Genomic DNA, 13603 nt, shown 5'->3' on the forward strand with positions numbered 1-13603 from the left:
ACCCAGTGACAGAAGGGGCAGCAAGGCACGTATTGTATTGTTGCCATCGAGGATAACAAGATGGGGTTTATTTCATATTGCATGAATTTATCTCTCTACATCATGTCATCTTGCTTAAGGTGTTACTCTATTTTTAACTTAATACTCTAGATGCATGCTGGATAGCGGTCGATGAGTGGAGTAATAGTAGTAGATGCAGAATCGTTTCCATCTACTTGTCACGGACGTGATGCCTATATACATGATCATGCCTGGATATTCTCATGACTATGCTCAATTCTGTCAATTGCTCAACAGTAATTTGTTCAACCACCGTAGAATACTTATGCTCTTGAGAGAAACCACTAGTGAAACCTATGGCCCCCGGGTCTATTCTCATCATATCAATCTCCATCACTTTAATCTTGCTTTGCTTTTTTACTTTGCTTTTACTTTTTACTTTGCATCTTTATACCAAAAATATTATATCTATCAGATCTCACTCTCGTAAGTGACCGTGAAGGGATTGACAACCCCTAATCGCGTTGGTTGCGAGTAGCTATCACTTTGTGAAGGTACGAGGGACTTGAGCGTGGCCTCCTACTGGATTGATACATTGGTTCTCAAAAACTGAGGGAAATACTTACGCTACTCTGCTGCATCATCCCTTCCTCTTCGGGGAAAACCAACGCAAGCTCAAGACGTAGCATGGCCCTGCGAGGGCATGTAATGAACCGTAATGCTTATGGCGCTTTATGCTGTCTTTATCGTTTCCAGGTTGTGTTGTGGGATGTGTGCCTTACGTAAGCATTGAGGATTAACTTAGCTGGATACATTTGGGGTAGCTTTCATCTCGTGAGGGCGTGCGCCTCCTGGCATCTGGTGGGGCTTCCCTGTTGCCAACTAGGACGACATCGCGAGGCTTTGTTAAGAAATCCATATCCCTTCCTGCACGAAGCCTCAGGCATGGGCTAGCCATGGCCTAGCGCACCACGTCGTGGTACCCGTGGGGCACGGATTCAAGAAGAAGGGGCGGGTGCGCCGATCACAAGCTCAAACGAGGGCGCCCTGCGGAGACTAGGGGAGTGCGTGCGCATGCACACCGGTCCAGCCCCCTCGGGGGGTGCACGAGGGAGAGCGTCGGGCAACTGCCACCCTCCCTGGCACAAATCAAAGAACCGAGGGCAGAATCAGAGAGAATAGGGTGTTCAACCAAGTCATCGAAAAACACTAGAACTTCAAACTTCACAAAAAGAAGGAGCAAGCCAGCTATAGAAAGCAAATGAACGGCCGCGTCCGGCACCTAGTCTAGTATTCTCACCAGCGCGGAGCTAAGTGCTAGCACTAGGACGTGGGAGGGAGCCCCCGAGGCCCGAGGGCGGCGCTCCGGAGACTCCGGGGCATGTACAGCCCCACTCATTATTACGTGAGTGTGTCATGAGTGGAGACCTTCACAGGCACTAGGCCTTGCTTCATGGGTAGAACTTCCGGAGGTGCTGAATGTTCCAGGCGTTCTGGATGGGGATCCTGTCCTGCATCTCCAGGCGCGCGGCGCCAGGCCTGGAAACGCGGGCAATCCTAAACGGGCCCTCTCACATGGGTGAGAGCTTATGCAGCCCTTCCCTGGAGAGCACCCGCCTTAGGACGAGATCGCCTACCTTGAGCATCATGGAGCGGACGCTGCGGCAGTGGCACCGTCGCAACGCCTGCTGGTATCTGGCTGCTCGAAGCGAGGTTTGGCAGCGGCGTTCCTCCCCCAGCACGAGGTCCATCCCCCGCATGGCGTCCTGCTGTGTTTCATCAAACGCCAGGACCCGCGCGGAGCAATGCCTGACCTCGTGTGGGAGAACCGCTTCTGCTTTGTAGACGAGGAAGAATGGGGTCTCGCCTGTTGGCTTGGTGGCGGTGGTGCAGATGGACCACAACACGGACTGGAGCTCGTCATGACAACCCCTGCCGCAGGCCTTGAGCTTCTTCTTGAAGGTCCTGGTCTTGAGGCCTCTCAAGACCTCCGCGTTGGCGTGGTCGGCTTGGCCATTTCTCCTGGGGTGTGCCACCGAAGCGTAGCAAATCGGCGTTCCAAGGTTAGCACAATATGTCTTGAAGAGATTGCTAGTGAACTGCGAGCCGTTGTTGGTGATGATGCGGTTAGGGACCCCAAACCGGCTCACGAGGCCCTTGATGAACTTAACTACCAACCCAGCTGGGATGGTGCTGACGGCTTCCACCTCCGCCCATTTGGTGAACTTGTCGATGACGACGTAGAGGTAGCGGTAGCCCCTTGGTGCTCGAGGGAATGGACCCAGGATATCCAGCCCCCAGACCATAAATGGCCACGAGAGTGGGATGGTCTGGAGGCCCTGAGTAGGCTGGTGGATTTGCTTGGTGTGGAACTGGCAAGCCTCGCCGGATTTCACCAGCTCGGTTGCATCGCTGAGTGCCACGAGCCAGTAGAATCCGCTACGGAACGCCTTGCCAACCAGGGTGTGCGACGACGAGTGATGCCCGCAGTCCCCGCCATGTATGTCAACTAGCAGCTTGCCCCCCTGTTTCCTAGAGATGCATCGTAAAGAATCATCATTTGGTCATTTCCTGTACAACTCACCGTCCTCGATGCAATACACCATAGCTTGCCAGGCCACGCGCTCCACGTCCTCCTTCTCCGGCAATGTCCCCCGCAGCAGGTATGCCTTGAATTCTTCAGTCTAGCACCCCTCCAGAGTCTCAAGCACAAGGAGCAGGTGCGCTCCTGTGGTCGGGCCACAGACGGGAGCTCCTAAGGTTGGTGGTGGTGGGAGCTCCTCCTGATGCGGCGTAGGCCCCGTAGCCGGAGGGGCCGCTGAAGGCTTAAAGAGTCGCTCCTCGAAGACGCCAGGCTCCTGGGGCTGTCACCTTGATGCCCTTTTGGGGATATCATCTGCTTCCTTGTTTGTGTCGTGGGGCAGATGCTGCAGTTCTAGGCCCAAGAATTGCTTCTCCATTTTGCGTACCTCCGCGAGGTATGCCTCCATGTGCTCGTCTTTTGGCTCGTATACCTTGTTGGAGAAGTTGACGAGGAGCTGAGAGTCGCCCTTGATGGTGAGGCACTTCACCCCCAAGGCCGCCGCAGCCTTGAGGCCGGCAATCAACCCTCGTACTCTGTGATGTTGTTGGAGACCTTCTCGCCCCGCTGGAAGCAGAGTTGCATGGCGTAGTAGAGCTTGTCTTGAGTGGGCGAGACGAGCACGGCTCCAGCCCCCGCGCCTTGGCGTGCAAAGGCACCGTTGAAGTACATGATCCAGCCATCTGGCGCTTCACTTCCTGGTGAGAGGGATTGGCTCTCACCTGCTTCGGGCTCCGGAGCCTCGGTCCATTCTACCATGAAGTCGGCGAGGGTGGCTCCCTTGATGACCCGGGTCATGCTGAACTCCAGTTGAAACGCTTGCAGTTCGATGTTCCACTCCGCGACTCTTCCCGCAACGTTGGGGCTCCGGAGTACCCTCTCCAGTGGGTAGGCCGAGACAACCTTGATTGGGTGGCCTTGGAAGTAATGACGCAGCTTGCGTGAGGCCACCAGGAGCGTGAGCAGGAGCTTCTGCGGCATGGGGTATCGTGCTCTTGCGTCCCGTAACACCGTGCTGATGAAGTGCACCGGGTGCTCTACGAGGCTAGTAGCATCGGTGAGGCCTGCGGCCTCCGGAGGTTGTGGTGCCTCCGGAAGTGTGGGGGCTTCAGGAGCTTGGTCACCCATCATGGCCTCCACTAGCCTAGAAACTCCGTCTCATAGGGCCTGATCTCCCGCATGCGTTGTCGTAGCTTGAGCGGTACTGTCTTGCCGCCGCACCGTCCCGGCTGGAGGAGCGGCATTATGTGGCAGGCTCTTGGCCTGGCGCTCCTCCCTAATGGCCACTAACGTGACACTGGCTGAATGGGGCGTGGCAGCCAGGTAGAGCACCAGGGGATCGAGGGGACGAGGTGCCACCATCACCTAAGGGCTGGTTAGGTATCTCTTGAGGTCTTGAAATGCTAGGTCGGCTTCTGGGGTCCACTCGAACAGGCCCTTCTTCTTCATCAGTTTGAAGAACGGCAGGGCGCGCTCCCCCATCTTGGAAATGAAGCGCCCTAGCGAGGTCACACCGCCCGCGAGCTTCTGCATTTCCTTGAGAGTCTGCGGCGGGCTCATGTCTTCTATTGCCTTGACCTTCTCCTGGTTGGCCTCAATCCCCCTATGCGACACGAGGAAGCCCAGCAGCTTGCCGAAGAGGACACCAAACACACACTTCTCCGGGTTGAGCCGCAGGTCCACCTGGCGCAGGCTGGTGAAGGTCTCCTCTAGGTCCTGAATGAGGGTCTTCGCCTCCCGAGACTTCACCACATGTCGTCGATGTAGGCCTCAGTGTTCCTTCCGAGCTATTGGCCCAGGGCGATGTGCATCAGCCCGCTAGAAGGTTGCCCCAACATTGCGCAGTCCAAACAGCATGCAAGTGTAGCAGCATACCCCGCAAGGGGTCAAGAAGGCGGTCTTCTCCACATCCTCCACCGCCATCTTGATCTGGTGATAACCCGAGAAGGCATCTAGAAAACACAACAGGTCGCATTCGGCAATGGAGTCGATGATCTGGTCGATGCGCGGAAGTGGGAATGGGTCTTGGGGGCAGGCCTTGTTGAGGTTGGTGAAGTCGACACACATGTATTCCCTCCCACCTTTCTTTGGCACGACGACGGGGTTCGCCAGCCATTCTGGGTACCGGACCTCGTGAATGACACCTGCGGCTTCTAGTTTGCAGGTTTCCTGGATGATGAAGGTCTTCTTTTCCATGGACTCTCGCCGCGCCTTCTGCTTCACAGGGCGCACATTGGGCACACCCTTAAGTGATGCTCGATTACCCCCCTGGGGACCCCCACCAGCTGCTTGGGCTCCCAGGCGAATACTTCCTTGTTCGTGCGCAAGAACCTCACCAAAGCTTCCTCTTGGTCCACATCGAGGTTGGCGCCTATGGTGAAGGTAGCTCCTAAAGATCCATCCTCCTCGACTGGCACTTGCTTTGTTTTTGCCCAGTTCTAAGTGAACAACTGCTTCTTTTTCGCCGGCGCAACCCCCTAGCCACTGGGGCGGCTTCGTCTGCCGGGCGAGCCGCTGCAGCAGCCCTGAAGGCGAGCTTGAGGGCCGTCAGGGCCTCCTTGGTGTCTGCAGCCACAGTGAGGATGCCACTGCTGCCTGGCATCTTCATGAGGTTGTAGGTCGGATGGGTCGCTACCATGGATTGAGCCAAGGCTGGATACCCTATGATGGCGTTGTACGGGAGGCTGATGCGGGCGATGTCGAAGTCGATCAGCTTGGTGCAGTAGTTGTCCCGGGTATCGAAGGTGACCGGGAGGCGTATTTGCCCTAGGGGGCTGGTGGATCCTCTACCAACCCCAGAGAATGGCTTGGTGGGGTGGAGTCGGCCGTGCGGCACCTGAAGCAGGCCGAAAGCTTCCACAGAGAGCACGTTGAGGCCTGCTCCACCGTCGATGAGGGTCTTGGTCATGGCGACATTGCAGATGGTAGGTGTACAGACCATCGGGAGCGCGCCTAAGCCAGCAGTAGTAGCGGGGTGATCCCCTAAGTCGAAGGTGAGGTCAGCCTTGGGTGTCGCCCATCCCGGAGGGGCTGCCCGCTGCACAGATGCGGCGCCAATCTGGCGGAAGAATTGCTGGACGTGACGGTTTGATGGCGGTGCCTGTGATCCGCCGAGGAGGGCCGTGACGGCGACAGGCGCCAGCGCCGCGAAGCGTGCGACGAAAAGGCCGCGTAGTTCCTCCCAAGAAGCCACGGAGGACCTCCGCAGGTTGAGCAGTCAAGTGTGCGGTGCGCCAGCGAGGGCCATAGGGAACCAGTTAGCCATGACCTTGTCGTCGCCTCCGGCCTCCAGAACGGCCTCCTAATATGCGAGCAACAAGGTCGACGGATCCGCTGCACCGTCGTAGTGGGGTGGCGTCTCCGGCCCGAACTTGCACGGCCACTGCACCCGCCGTAGGGCAGGGGTGAGGGCCCTGAGCCCCTCGGCGCCGTCGCGGGCGCCCGTCGGCCCAGTCGGAGGAGTGGCACCAGCCATGGAGGCCGCACGGAGAGGTAAAGCTGGCGAACGAGCGAAGCTTCGGCGCACCCCTACCTAGCGTGCCAAATATCAGATTATGGGTCCCAACAAACCATTGAGGTTCGAACACTGGGGTGCGCACGAATATCTCTCTCCCCCTAGCTCGCTCTCGCAATGATCCCAAAGCCAAGCTCAACGAACCCAAAGAACAAGAGACAGGAGGGTTTATACTGGTTCGAGCCACCGTTGTGGTGTAATACCCTACTCCAGTGTGGTGTGGTGGATTGCCTCGTAGGCTGAGGATGAACTAGTACAAGGGATGAACAACCTCCTGATGAGAGGTGTTCTTGAGATCGACGAGCTTGTGTGTGTGAGGATGGTCTGAATGATCCGTCCCCTGCTAAGGTGGTGGCTAGTCCTATTTATAGAGGCCCCGATCCTCTTCCCAAATGTTTAGGAGGGAAGGGATCCCACAACGGCCAATTTCGAAGGGAGACAACTAGTACAAGTTATCCTGACAAAAGGTGGTCTTCACCTACCAAAGGCTCTGGTGGTGACACCACCGTGGGCTCCGCAGTGACCTCCGTCCTGCCGTCCTGCTGGTCTTGGTCTCGTTGCATTGATATGGAAACATTTTCCTAATGCCTTGGGACTCCTCGCCTGCGCTTGCCCCTTTAGCACCAAAGAGGCAACTGGCACCATGTGCCTGTTGGTGCCTGCCTGGCCTTGGTTGTCATGGCTCACGTCATACGAACCTCGCGAGGTGCCCCTTGCATAGATATCTCCGCTCCTCGGGAGACAGCCTAGCGAGGCTACCCCCGGGAGGTCTTGGCGTCGTCCACCTCGCGAGGCTTGGCCCCTTGCGAGGGTCTTAAGTGGTTGCTGATGAAGATGGGCCATACCAGGCTGCTGGTGGAGCCACGCCCTGGGCCGCAGGCAGGCAAGTCTGGGTACCCACGTTCCCAGGACGCCGACAGATTCCTTACTTGTACTTATTCATGGATTCGTACAAATCTGGAACCAACTCTCTTCAAATAAGTGAATGTCTTCGCTCTATGAGGCCAATGTCTTCAAACTGATTTATCTTCAAAATCTTCTGAGAATGTATATGACCTCTTCCCCTTCCCTCGCACCTCTAATGTTGTCACAGGTACATGTCTGTGGGGGAATCCCTTGGTTCTCATAGTCTGCATCCATCTGTCTCACGTGTCCAAGAGGACCAAGAAAACCAAGAAGCTTCAATTCCATCCACGATCAAGTCAAGGAGGTTGACATAGAGATTTGCAAAATACACACGGATCTGAATGTTGCAGACCCATTGACTAAGCCTCTTCCACGAGCAAAACATGATCAGCACCAAGACTCCATGGGTGTTAGAATCATTACTATGTAATCTAGATTATTGACTCTAGTGCAAGTGGGAGACTAAAGGAAATATGCCCTAGAGGCGATAATAAAGTTGTTATTTATATTTACTTATATCATGATAAATGTTTATTATTCATGCTAGAATTGTATTAACCGGAAAATTAGTACATGTGTGAATACATAGACAAAACATAGTGTCCCTAGTGTGCCTATGACTAGCTCGGTAATCAAAGATGGTTAAGTTTCCTGACCATAGACATGTGTTGTCATTTGATGAACGAGATCACATCATTAGAGAATGATGTGATGGACAAGACCCATCCATTAGCTTAGCATAATGATCGTTAAGTTTTATTGCTATTGCTTTCTTCATGACTTATACACATTCCTATGACTATGAGATTATGCAACTCTCGAATACCGGAGGAACTACCGTTGATCTCTTCGACGGCCCTGCTGCTGATCTCCTCCACCAAGCGGTCAAGGATTTGCGAGCTTTATACGCCATCGAGCCCATTTTGTCACTTCTAAAGCACACGTTCTACGGCGGCGGCTTGGGATCCTCAATTGCCAAGTCAGATGTCATCGACCACGACCACGAGGAGGGCACCCATGAAGGTTCTTCGAAGGTGAAATAGCCCATCTGTGACATCAGAGAGCGCACCATGGGTCTGTGCTCTTCCAACTGGAGGGATCCCGTCCATGAAATGTGAGGCAACATTCTATCAGCAAATATTACCTTTTCTAGCTTGCCAACCCGTACCCTTTGTTGTAGTAGCATTTGCCATGCGGTGCTTTAACTATGTCGTGTTTAATTATTTTAGTTATGCAAAAATGTATTGTTCAATAGGTCTATGTGATCTTTAAGTATGAATTGTCCACTTTAGTTTAACGAATGGCTATATTTGGTTGTTTATAGTGAGTAGATGCCTTGTTTATCTGTATTTGGTTGTTAGGTTGGTTGGAGTGAGCATTTTTTTCAGTTATCAAGTAGATGTCTTGTTTATCTGTATTTGGTTCTTAGTTTGGTTGTACTGAGTATTTGTCCAGTTATCAAGCAGATGCCTTGTTTATCTGTATTTGGTTAGGTTGATTTTTTAGCATTTGTCCAGTTATCAAGCAGATGCCTTGTTTATCTGTATTTGGTTGTTAGGTTGCTTTTTTAGCATTTCTCCAGTTATCAAGCAGATGCCTTATTTATCTTTATCTGCTTGTTATGTTGGTTGTAGTGAGCATTTATCCAGTTTTCAAGCATATGCCATGTTTATCTGTATTTTCTTGTTAGGTTGGTTGCAGTGAGACTCTGTCCAGTTTTTAATGGCTATATTTGGTTGTTATACTTGTCATTTATGCCTTGTTTATTTCGGTCATTCACAATGCGTGGTTCATTATGTGCAAGTCGGAACTGTGCCGCTTGACTACATCAATACCAGTTTGAACAGCTATATTTGGTACCAGTTATTCTTGGTGTAGTTAACACATGCCATTTATTTCAGTTTTACACATTTATCCAGTGTGATGTTTAAGCATTACCTACGTTCTATTCATTTTCAACAATACCAGTATGAATTGCAATATTTGATGGCTGTTAAGCCTGCTATCGGTAACATTGTCTTCCATTTTATATCTGCTTTAACAACATGCTGAAACCAACACATTCAAGCTATCATTTGGAGATGATGTTGTTTACCTTTGCTATATTTGTTTGATGTTAATATTGCTGTACTTATCATGCCTTTCCACTACTTATGCAGGACAACAACGGGAGTGGCCACCATTTTCCGTCGAGGTTAGCTTCATCCCTCGGCTTGTACGCCCCCCGTTGTTCCATAATGTAGTGCATATAGATCCAGGTCTGGACACTAGTTAGCTTCTAATACTGACGTGTTGCTTGTAGGTACATATGCCCTTGGCAAGGATCCACACATCGACCCTTTTTGCGTATGGGGAAATGAGATATTGATGAACAAGCATCAAGTGAGGAAACTGATAAGGATTATCAGCAAAAAGATACGAATGGTGGCAAGCAAATTATTTGTTTATGCTCTATCCAACACAACAGTGAGCTGTAGGATGGTAACTACAAACTTTGCAGCCTTCTCCTTTTACTGCCCATAATGAGTTGTTAGACAACAATGTCTGAATCTTTTTTGTTCCCAGTGGTTCCTGAAGCAGTTCACTCAATATTACCTCACAAAGTACATGATTGGTGGACATGCAATGAAGGTTAAAGTATTTCATCCAGACTACAATGAGCATCAAGACGTTCTAATAAAGACAATGAAGGATGGACGAGCACCCATCACAAGGGGTTGGCCTAGAGTCGTGCGTGCCTTACGCATGGAGGAGGGCACAATATGGGCATTCCGCTTCACCTTCTCCAGCAACCAGAATGTCTTTCGCCTCTCTCTTTATAATCTTCAACTGTGGTTCATCATTCTTTACTTGGTGCTTCTATAGTTCTTCAGTATATGTACCTGTGCATTGAATTATGGATTCGTGGTTGAACCTATATTTGTAATAAACATGGTTGGATATGAAATAAGTGATTGCCTACTTTCAAATTCATAACATGTGATTTTTAAATTAGGGATTAATTGTATTAATTATGGATTAAATAGGGATTACATTGCACATGGTTTGGGAAAGTGAAACGTCTGTGATATACGTGGAGATCATAAACGTTTCTAGGACCCACTACGAGTGCGATCAATCTCCACTACACACACGACTTTCTCTTGAAAACTGTTTGTGTTAGGCCACCTTTGCCACACAGTTTCTTTCTATGCACCGTGTGTGATGCATTCAATAACGCAAATGATAAAATTATTAATATCGTGTGCAATGGCAACACTATCACAAACGATTTAACGGGAAAAATTGTGTGTGATGTACCTGTGAACGGAAATTTCCTTGAAGCGCCTATGTGGGATGTACATGACAGAAACGTTTAGCGGGGATTGACTGTGTGGGATGTACTTGCGACCGGAAACAATTTCACCGTATAATTGTATTTTTTAGTTGTACTGTACGTATTTCCGTATTTGAGCGCTCGCCGGTCGCACACGACCTCATTTTGCCGAACGTGTGTGCCAGGAGGGCATATCCCCGACGGTTTCTGGGTTGTGTGGGAAGGACCCCCCTATCGCCCACACTCACTTGGTGGTGGTTCCATATGTCGTCGCGGAAAGGGGTTAAAAACCGTTTGTTTAGGACCGACGCGCACCAATGTGGAGGCTTTTACTCCAAGTTTCGACCCCAAGTCTCAACATATAAATAGAGGGGCATGGCTAGCACCCAAGACACATCAAGAATCACCAAGTCGTGTGCCGACAACCCTGTCCCCTCTAGTTTATCCTCCGTCATAGTTTTCGTTGTGCTTGGCGAAGCCCTGCGGAGATTGTTCTTCACCAACACCGTCACCACGCCGCGGTGCTGCCAGAACTCATCTACTACTTCACCAGTCTTGCTAGATCAAGAAGGCAAGGACGTCATCGAGCTGAACGTGTGCTGAACGCGGAGGTGTCGTACGTTCGGTACTTGATCGGGATGGATCGTGAAGGTGTACGACTACATCAGCCGCGTTGATAAACGCTTCCGCTTTGCGATCTTCAAGGGTATGAAGATGCTCTCCCCCTCTCGTTGCTACGCATCTCCTAGATAGATCTTGTGTGATCGTAGGTAAAAAATTTAAAGTATTGTGTTCCCCAACAAGGATTTCTTCATCAGACAACTTGCTGCCTCTGGAATCGGTCTGTTTGGTCTGAAGTTCTGCGCATCATGGGTGATGCGCTTGATTAAGCTTCATTCCACCATTGACTATCAGCCCTCAGCGCGCAACCATCTTGTATTTTTTCCTGAGGTTGATCTGTCGATTATATCCATCTACCCCGAGCCTGCCAAGAAGCCCCTACATGTTCAGAATGCTGAACATCAAAGCTTGTCACAGCCAATTGAAGGAATTCTTGTCCCCAATGCTGCAACCCCCGCTTATCCTCTGGCTAGAAACATGAGAGTGGCACACCGCGCTAACACTAAAGCCACTTCAAGTACAATTTCCCAAAGACCTCGGAAGCGTTCTCGTGTACTCATTGACTGAGAGCTTCTTGTGGCATTGCATTAGAAGAAGGATAAGCATCATGACTGGCTGAAGCATCAGATGCAGAGTCTCTTGGTGGATGTCAATCACATTCGTAACTTGGCCACCAAGAACTCATTTGTTGCTCATGAAGCCTGTCGGCGGTCCTGGAAGAGCCTCACAATGCTCTGTCCTGAAGACGATCTTCGCGAAGATGGCTTCATAGAGAACTTCAAGTTTGACTCCAGGCCTCCACCAAATGCAAGCTGGCTTCACACTTCGTCTATTGAAGATTCTGAACATTCGTCTTCGGCTGCAACTATTGTTGCGAGAGTCATCAATGAAGAAGACGACGCCACTTCACCGACCATGGTCGCACTACATCTAGATTCTGCGTCAGGCCCGTCTGCACCACCAAACTCCAACGATGACCCTGCTCCATCATCTACTCCAGCTGGGAACGAGTAGATACTCCATGTCTTCAAACCTTTTTGGTCATTACTAACAAAAGGGGGAGAAGCATATGAGTTGGTAGTCTTCAAGCGGGTCCTTATGGGTGGTTGCATTAATTTTTGCCAAGTGTTTACAACTCTTGTCTTTTGAAACAATTTGGTTTTTGAGTTACAACTCCCATCTTTTGAAACAATTTGGTTTTTGAGTTGTAACACTTAAACCCGATGGTCGTCTGCTATTTTTTCTGCTACCTTGTGATGCGATGATAAATATCGTATGAAGCCTTTTCGCAGACGTCCATTTTTCATTATGCATATCATTATCTTTGTTATCTCTTTATATGTATGATGAATTGTCTTCATAATTTGAAGAGGATCTCCACAAAGCAAAACCTGCCATGTGCATTTGCATTCAAAAGCAAACTACTTATATGCACATCTTCAGGTGGAGCCTTTTGCAACTTATGAAGAAAATGCTTTTATCCTTAACTCTCACATATTTTTATCCCCGTTGAAAAGTTCAACCGTTTGTCATCATTCACCAAAAATGGGGAGATTGTAAGTGCATACAGTGCCACCCCTAGTTGGTTTTGGAGTATTGATGACAAACTTGGTTGAGGGACTAATGTGTTTGTGAGAATTGCAGGATAACACATGTAGTAGTCCCTTATTGATTCGGTTTACCTACCAGAGTTGACCCCTAAAAATGTATGAAGACATTGAAGACAATGGTGGTTCGTGAAGACATTCACGATGAAGATTATGACATGAGAAGACATTCATATGAAGACTTGGAGTGCGAAGACATAGTTGTTTCGTAGTTTACTTTTCTTCTTTGTTGAGTCATAGGAACCACCGTACTGTTAAGTAGGGTCCAAGTGAACAAAGTCAGAGTGACTAAAGTGATGCTCAACCAAATCCTATGTCTTCGAGCGAAGATAATGAGAGCAAAACTTATCTAGAGCTGGATGAGTCAGCTTTACTTGTAGCCCAAGTCAAGCTGCCGCGTGTGTTTCATATCCGACTGTTGGACACGTGTCGGTTCCTTAGTGACCCAGGGTCATTTCGGACAAATCAGGTCGGGTTTCCTCCTGGCTATAAATAGCCCACCCCCTACACCATAAATCGGTGGCTGCTCAGAGTTAGTGCACGGCTTTTGTCGTTTGAGAGCAACCCAGCTCTGAAGCACTTGAGAGAGAGATCCTTGCGAGGAAAAGTCCCTAAACACCCAGAGCCAAAGAGTGTTAGGCATCACTGAAGTCTTTCTGTCCGCGTGACCTAAAGACTTGTTACACTTGAGGACTGTGAATCCTCCAGCCGGTTAGGCGTCACATTTTGAGCATCCAAGAGTCATTATGGATCGTCGGTGAACGAAGTATGTGAAGGTTTGGAAGTCTACCTTGAAGACTTACCAGAGTGATTGGGCGAGGACTAGGTGTCCTCAGCTCAAGGGGAATAAGGTGAAGACCTGGTCTTCTGAGTTGAATCTCAGCCTCCCTAACCAGACGTACAGTTGTCACAGCAACTGGAACTGGTCTACCAACTCCTTGTCTTCACCAAGCAACTAGTTCTATCCTTCGCTTTCCTTTACTTTACAGTTTGTCCTCGTGAATTCATTGCATGCATGTATGATCTGATTGACTTCACTGAGTGAAGACTGTTTACTG

Source organism: Triticum urartu, chromosome 4A, assembly GCF_056163025.1.
Source record: "Triticum urartu cultivar PI428250 chromosome 4A, HENAU_Tu73, whole genome shotgun sequence".
In the NCBI taxonomy this organism is placed as follows: Eukaryota; Viridiplantae; Streptophyta; class Magnoliopsida; order Poales; family Poaceae; genus Triticum; species Triticum urartu.